Source organism: Pelecanus crispus, chromosome 5, assembly GCF_030463565.1.
Source record: "Pelecanus crispus isolate bPelCri1 chromosome 5, bPelCri1.pri, whole genome shotgun sequence".
Classification (NCBI taxonomy): Eukaryota; Metazoa; Chordata; class Aves; order Pelecaniformes; family Pelecanidae; genus Pelecanus; species Pelecanus crispus.
The window spans coordinates 83,273,715-83,282,223 of NC_134647.1; positions in this window are offsets into that span (position 1 = coordinate 83,273,715).

Below are 8,509 nucleotides of genomic sequence, written 5' to 3' on the forward strand. Positions count from 1 at the left end.
CTAGGAAATAGCTGTTTCAAAATAAACATTGAATAAAACCAAGGCACCCTTCTCCCGCCTGGATGAATTAGGTCAGAGGCATGTATGAAATATTGGTCTCTTTCTTACTAGTCAGTCATTATTTAGCTTGTCTCAAGCATGTATATTGCCCCCTTGCTGGTACTTTTGCTTATCAAATGACCTGGTTAATTCACCCAGGTTTGCTCTCAGAAAGTAGTTCAAATCTGAACTCTTTAATGAGTTTCAGTATTCAAATAACCTTCAAGTTCTCCTAAAAAAGATCAACAGCATAATATTCCCTATCGCATGCTGTAGGCAGAGAGTGCATCCTAAGTTCTCTTTAGAGGCAAAATACTTCTCAATCTAACAATTACTGAGTGAAAGTAAGTTGGGTTTTTGGGGTTGTTTTGTTTTGTTTTTCTTTTTTTTAAACTATGGGAAGAAAATAACCTCCTATAACATGAATCGGTGACACGTTCCAGCTTAAGAACTGCCGATTCTGAATTTTTGCCTCCTATCCTCCTGTGGCCAGCAGGTCGAGGGAGGGGATTCTGCCCCTCTGCTCCGCTCTGGTGAGAACCCCCTGGAGCCCTGCGCCCAGCTCTGGGGTCCCCAGCACAGGACAGACATGGACCCATTGGAGTGGGTCCGGAGGAGGCCACAGAACTGATCCGAGGGCTGGAGCATCTCTCCAGGTGTAGGAGGTTGTTCAGCCTGGAGAAGAGAAGGCTCTGGGGACACTTTATTGCAGCCTTTCAGTACTTAAACGGGGCTGATAAGAAAGATGGGGACAGACTTTTTAGTAGGGCCTGTTGCGACAGGACAAGGGGGAATGGCTTTAAACTAAAGCCATTTTGCCCCTCAGCACAAGAAGGACATTGGGGTGCTGGAGCGTGTCCAGAGAAGGGCAGCGGAGCTGGGGAAGGGTCTGGAGCACAGGGCTGGTGGGGAGCGGCTGAGGGAGCTGGGGGTGTTCAGCCTGGAGAAGAGGAGGCTGAGGGGAGACCTGATCGCTCTCTACAACTGCCTGACAGGAGGGGGCAGGGAGAGGGGGTGTTGGGCTCTTCTCCCATGTAGTTAGCGATAGGACGAGAGGAAATGGGCTCAAGCTGCGCCAGGGGAGGTTTAGGTTGGAAATTAGGAAAAATTTCTTCATGGAAAGGGTAGTCAAGCATTGGAACAGGCTGCCCAGAGAGGTGGGGGAGTCCCCATCCCTGGAAGTGTTCAAAAAACGGGCAGAGGTGGCACTTGGGGACATGGTTCAGTCTGGTCTACCCTTGACTGGTTTAGTGTGGACTTGGTAGTGTAGGTTAATGGTTGGACTGGATGATCTTAAAGGGCTTTTCCAACCTAAACCATTCTATGATTCTATAAAAGAGGGTAGATTTAGACTAGACATTAGAAAGAAATGTTTCACACTGAGGGTGGTGAGGCAGTGGCCCAGGTTGCCCAGAGAGGCGGTGGAGGCCCCATCCCTGGGAACATCCCAGGCCAGGCTGGACGGGGCTCTGAGCACCCTGGGCTGGTTAAAGCTGTCCCTGGCACTGCAGGGGCTGGGCTGGGGGGGCTCTAAGGGTCCCTTCCCACCCAAAGCATTCTATGATCCCTCCAATAATCTGGGAGGCTTTTGTCATTCTGCAGTTCTCTGCACAGAACCCAGAGCCCTTGTGTCCCTTCAGAATATCGCATTTGGATGTTTAGAATAAGGGGGATCTGCCAGTCCAACCTTTTTATGCTGAGTGCATTGTGTTATCAGTGCACAGGTAGCGCTCGTAGCATCCCATTCCTAAGTTTTCTGAATGTACTTCTGAATCTTTGCTAATGAATTTGATAATGTTGTTATAACCAAGTCAGCTGGAATTACTGTGATATGCTCGTCTTTCTGAAATAAGGCCACTAAACAACATTTCAAAAGCCTGAATTCATGTATTACTTGTAAGTGTTCTCCATGCACAATGCCATAACCCGGCAATGGCTTCCTTTAATTTGCACTCTCTCAAAGTGAAGTTCTGGCTAAAGGAAGGATAAAAGCCGCTGTTCCAAAGCAAGTGACGCAACTTGGAGACCTGTGTCCCGAGCTCTGTGGGCTGTGTCGCCCATGCTTGAGAAAATTGGAGAAAGAAGCCATTAGCATGAGGTAAAAGACGAACTTATTTATGCTTCACAGGGGTCTCCTGAGCCGTGGGTCTAGGTAGCCTTTTTCGGTCAGTAACCAGTTTTGCCAGTGCTTCCATGATAGGCTCTGTCTTCACTTTTTCAAATGCTAACAGGCTCCGTGTGGATGGGATCAAATGACTGCCCTGTTCCCTTCACCTGTGAAATTTCAGAGAGGACTTGAAAAGGGCCATTGTTTCCCAGGAATGCCAGGCCTAGTCCAGGAAAGAAAGTCTTCATTTCAGCAGGAATTTGGAGTCTGCTTGAGAAAGCCTTGCAGTTAGTAGGTGAAAGCTATGGCACATTCATTAAACATCTGAACATTTATAGTGACTGGGCCTCACCCTTTCTGGGTTCTTTTGCTTACCCCTGCTGAGTGGGTGGGAAGGAGAAGGAAGGCTTCACCGCTAAAACCATTGGGTTTGAACTATGATTAGCCCTTCACACACAGGTTTCTCTGTTCTTGGCTCTATCCTAAGCATTTATAGCACTTGCGTGCTTTCATGTGAATAAGCCTGTATGTTTAATGAGCATTTTGAAAAACATTTCTAGTAGAATATACTCGCACTTGAATACAAGGAAAAAATACAGTGAATGTATTCAAGTCCAGACAGATGATGCCTACTTCAACAAGTTAAAAGTCACTTCTAGGGTGAAAACTGGGAATAGAAGCTGTGAGAATACTCTGGTATGTTTAAAACCCTTTGAAACACAAGCACATGGGCAAACCACTTTCAAAAGAACATACTGGGACTGGCCAACAGTTTTACTATCTAAGAGTCCTGCATGTTAAATTTCTGGACTATTTTCTACAGAATGAGTTGAGAATGTTGCCAGGATGGACCGAGGATGCCAATAAGGTGTCTAACTTTTCATAATCCTTATTAGGAGTATTTGATCTAGTGTCATGAAATCTTTGCTGCGCTACACAGTAGATGCAGAACATGCAAATATGAAATACAAAGTAATGATGAATAATACTAGAAAATTTGTAACCAGACGGGTAAGGGGAAGATGGGAGAAGTCTTCAAAGGGTTTTTCAACCTGTTTTTCAAAGGAAGGAGGAATCTGACCTGAATATGAACTGATGATAATAAGTACTGTGCTCAGTGAGCCGAAGCGCTGGAAATTTTATTTTTTGTACAAATACTTTTCTTCTCTGTTTTGGTTTCAGACCTCATTTAGTCTCCAAACGGTAACACTCTATTGACATTAAATACTCAGATTATAATAAACTGACTGTGACTGTTTTCTGAAAGTATGGACCAGAATGTAATAATAAAGCTAATAAATAACGTATCTTAGAAAGCTCAGGAGTATAATTTATGACATTTTGGATTTTATTTCTTTTCTTTTTAAAGATGTTTCCTGTGATCTAGCTAAAAAAAAAAAAAAAAAAAGTTGTAGCACTGTGTGTCCTTAGGCCCTGGTATAGATGGCACACAAAAGGAAGCTTGTCCTTTTGGGACCTGGCTCTGAATCAATTGCAGACGACAGAGAAATACTCTTTTGTGGCTGCTAAAGTTCAGGAATGAATTCTGGCAGGCTTAGCCAATTCCCTAATGTAGCATCCATGTTACCAACATCAAATTGGCAGCTTTTGCCCGTCCCAATGGGGACAGGGTAATGAATGGATTTAGTTAAGGTGTCCTGACTCATCTACAGAGTGCCTGGTATATGCACCAAGGCTCTCCTGTATAACTTCCAAAAAGCTGTCATTCAAAGAAAAATGAAGTTTAGAAAGTTTGCTGGCTAGCACTAGTATAGCACACGACAGGATTTCAGCCTGCCCTGAGCGCCCTAGAAAAAGCTACTGTTCATTTTCCTTTTAACTGGGAGATGCTAAGGCACTGTAAGAGAAGTATATTTGTCACAATCTATCATTTTTCACTACATTTTTAAGGAAGATAATTTCTTTATGATCTTCACACTTTCCTTCTTCTTTTCACCATCCCTTCAAAATAATTTACACCGTGCCAAAAGACTGCTTGGCCTAATGATAATTTTAAGTGACTTTCTTGGAATAAGGCACTATCATTCTTGAGTCCCCAGGCAGCGTGTTTATGAATTTCCAGAGAGTGATACAAATATACTTTTCTGTGAGGCTCTTACCCCTCCCTGACTGTGCAGTGAAGAGTGACAAGGGATCCAAAAGTAAATACATCGATCTGCCTGTTCTTTTATTTTCCTTACACAAGTGTCTCTAAATCTCTACTCGTTTTGTTTTTTTTTTTTTTTTAATAGGACCTACTCTTAAAATTTCATTACATTTCTTTTTAATACACAACACAAAGAAATGGGGAAAATTTTAAACTCCATTTGTATTCCAGTTTTTCTGTCCTCTCTCATGTCCCTAAAACCCATGCCAATGTTCAGGGGGAAACAAGCTAATAAAACAAGAGTAACAATTTGGTCTCCTTATACACACTTTTCTGTCTAACCTTGCCTTTTTCTTCATTGAGAAAAATGAAAGAGAATAAAATAACCAAGGTTAAGTTCAAGTTTCCTTGTTTATTTTGGTTGCTTCAGCAAAGATTGGTAACATTCATGGACTCTGAAGCCACAGGTGATCAAGTGCAATAGAAAGATAATAAAAAAATAAACTAATTTGAGTCATTGGAATGATCTATTTGACTCTTTCAATATGAAATTGAACCCTGACTTTTTGAAGGGCTTGTGTCAAACAGAAATTAATTCTCATCTTCACACTACTGTAAATCAGGTTATATTTCACTGCACAAAATTGCATTGGACTGGTGTCAAATGTCTTAGGAACTGAGCCCATGTGCACAATTATAAATATATATGTATGTATAGTTTCTATAGGGTTTGCTTGTTCTTTCAGTACTTTCAAATTAGTAATTGGTTTGCTGCCATGCATAAGTCCCCCAAGGAATTACATTAGAGAATCATTTAAAATATTTGCAGAACCTCCCAAGCAGAACATATTATAAATGTTAAATGCATAGAGAGATATCACCCATTTTTCACCCTGGCTATGATAAGCAATATAGAAAAAAGAGAGAGAAAAAAGTCTCAATAACAAAATCCACATTGAAAAGTTAGGCACTTTGAACTTTCCCATCACCTTACCAGTGTTTCCCCACAGGCTGTCTAAAAGACAACTCAGCAATGTCTGAATGGAACTGCACACAATAGCTCCTTCACAAGTAGGTCTTTAATTGATTACGGCTGTGTTTATAGAAGCAGAAGAGAATTTACTCAAAATGACAGATTGCCTTTAGTGTTAAAATAGTTTAGTAATGTTAATGGTAAAGGAGGTCCCCGCTACCTCCTCCTCAGCTGCATGAAGTCCTAAAGATGAGTTCTTTGTTACTTCAGCCTCCAATTGCTTTTTTCTCTCCTCCGCCCCCCCTTTTTCGTTCTTTCAGAGTAGTGATACTCCTAGCCTCACGGATTGCATGAGCTGTGCAAATTTACATAGAGAATAGCAACTGACTGAGTCTTGCAAAGTTAAAATCCTCCAAAATTGCAGATTCAAATTTTAAAGATGAGAAAGTAGAAGAATAAACAATACAAACCTACAGGAACTCATCCTTGCTGCACCCCTGCCTGTGTCAATTTGCTCAGATAATCACAAAGGCAGTGTTTGAGAATGCAGTCAAAAGGTTAATCCAAATCAAGTAGTGGGAGTAAATTCCTTTTTTCTATTTAGATTAAAATGACCCCCCCCCCGTAACAAGCCAGCGGCGCAGGGGGTGGCCGTGGCTCTGAACCCCCGGAGCCCCCGCGGGTGCTGGCAGCAGAGGCGCTGGGAGGGAACCCCTTCCTCCAGCTGGGGACTCGCTCGGCACCCCCAGCCCCGAGCCCAGCCCCAAAGTCGGCCCCAGCATCCCCCTGCCTCCCGGGGCTCTGGAGGTGCCTCGCATTTCCCTGCTAACAGTGACCTCCCACGGCTACACGCCTGAAGTAAGCCCAGGCAAAAACCCACTAGAGACGACGCTGTGCAGTTGCTATTTATTTGCGAGGCATCGTTAATGCGCTCTCAGCTGACGCTGTATTTGATTTAATACGAAAGATAACTTAAAACGGATTCTTTCTTTCACTGGTAGGATTTGAAGTGTCAGGAGGGAGCTGTCATAAGTAAACGATGGCATTCCAGACAGGTTGGATATGATCAATATCAAAATACCCTAAAGAAGACCCGGGGGTGTGAATATCCCTGCCAAGTATCTTCTAAGCTATGATTGCGCTGAATGCCTCTTGATTGCAAAGCATGTTGTTGTGATGCTTTTTTGTGAGATTTGTCTTTTCCATATTCTGAGGCTTGACTTGCCACTGCATGATTCATCATGCTGCCTGCTTATATTGTCATGCTGAAATATGCTACTAGCACAACTTAACAATCTTCTAGAGAATAGTAATATCTCCATCTTAAGAATATCAAGAAAGAACCCTTTCCCAAAATTAGCAGAGAGAAGAAAGGGGTAGGGAAACAGGGGCAGGAAGTTCTTTCTCTCATTACAGTGCAAATTCAGAGCAAATCTTCTCATATCTGTTTAATTATTCTGGTTTTACAGAAACTAAGGAAAAAAAAAAGAATTTGGGCAGATATTAACAATGACTTTTTCAGTATTACCTTTAGTTTTCCAGAATTGGGTCAAGTATTTATGAAAGTGTTTCTACTTCTTACTAACTAGAGCTTTAAAGAACCTGAAATATCTGAAAAGTTTTTCATTCACATTTCACAGCAAATTCTCTTTGACTGTGCTCTCAGCCATTCTGCATCTACTTTTTGCAACAGAAGGGGAGGTTGCTTGGTGTTCGTGGAAGCAATTGACTTGAAGTGAGCATTGGAAAATACCTGCAACAGCCAAAACTCTTGTGTGAAGGGTTTGAAAGAAAACTTACTCCGCACAACACCATCAATTCAAGGTCTAACGACAGATGTGCTCTCTCCCGCCAAATAGACCTCACTTTACCGGAGAATGTGATGATAAATAGGAAAGGGGGAAAATGCATTGGAAAAACTACGTAAAGACAAAGGAGGCAGCAGCAGGCCAAAGCCTCTTCAGTCTGTGCCTATGCAACACGTGGGATGAAGGTGTGCTGGGAAGGATGGAGTGCTTGCCACCGCAACAGGAGAAGAGGTGCGGCTGCTTTTGTCAGGACAACCTGCCCCACGGAGATCAACCTTGCATGATCTGCCAACCTAGGTGCATGAGGAAGCAATATGGAACTGTGAAGTGAACGTTGTTAGTGACATAATAAACAATTCATAAGCAATACTCTTGGTTTTCAGACCCTCATCTCCTTCAGCTCCCTTTATATCCTGAGGTCACCCAGAAAGGTCAAACGAGGAAGCGTTTTTTCCTAAGCTTATAGTAAGGCTGTAAAACTGACGCACGAATATAGGCTTCAGCTCCCTTCCCAACTATGTCCTTAGCGCACTACAAGAGCCACATGTGGCTATAATGCCTTCCTAACTCGTTAACTGCAGTGTCAAGAAAGCAAATGGGAACAGCCCCTGTACAACCCTGGACTCACGTGACTCTTCCAAGTCTGCTCAAGAATGGAACCTTATTTTTGTCTTTCATCCTCCATTAATTTAGCTGAATCTTGTGCAAGGAAGTCATGCTTCCCATCTTACTTCTGACACTGTGTTTGCATATTTTTTCTGAAGACTCAGCAAAGAATAGAACTACTTAAATGAACCTGGAATAGTGAAAAGATGTCTTTTTTTTTTTTTTTAAACATTTCCAGTTGCTACTTTTGGAAAATACAGATCACCTGATGCTGATAAAAACACAGACATATTCAATATATGTGGGAAGGCCAAAAGCAAACATTAATAATCAAGCAATAGTCTTACTGCAGTCTCATACAGAGTACATATTCACGCAAGAAATTTGTGACAGAAACAATACATCTTGTGCAAACTCACAGAGCTATAAATACATGCTCCTTCTTTAAGCCACAGGAAATGTCAGTTGTCAGTTCCCAGTGCAAAGACATTCAGAAATTCAAAAATAACTATATGCAACTTTTGCTCTTGCAAATGTACATCCCATTCAGGAGTCAACTCAAGAAAAGTGGGATTAACCCTCCAGTCACCAATACAGTACGTCCCAGTAGACTGGAAAAATCAGTGAATGAAACGTATATGTGAGTTTTTGAGCTTGATCCTGAGTGTGTGAGTTAGTGTGGCTCCATTAGCATCAGCTTGGCTAATGACAAATTACTTCAGTTCAGCTTCTGTCTCCGAACAAATGAAGTTGCCTTTGCTATACATTTGCCTATGATCAGTGTAGTTCATAGCCCAGAAGGGGAATCTGGCCTTTGATTTTTCAACATTGAAAAGGCTAATAAATTCTTGTGCCCAACATACAATTAA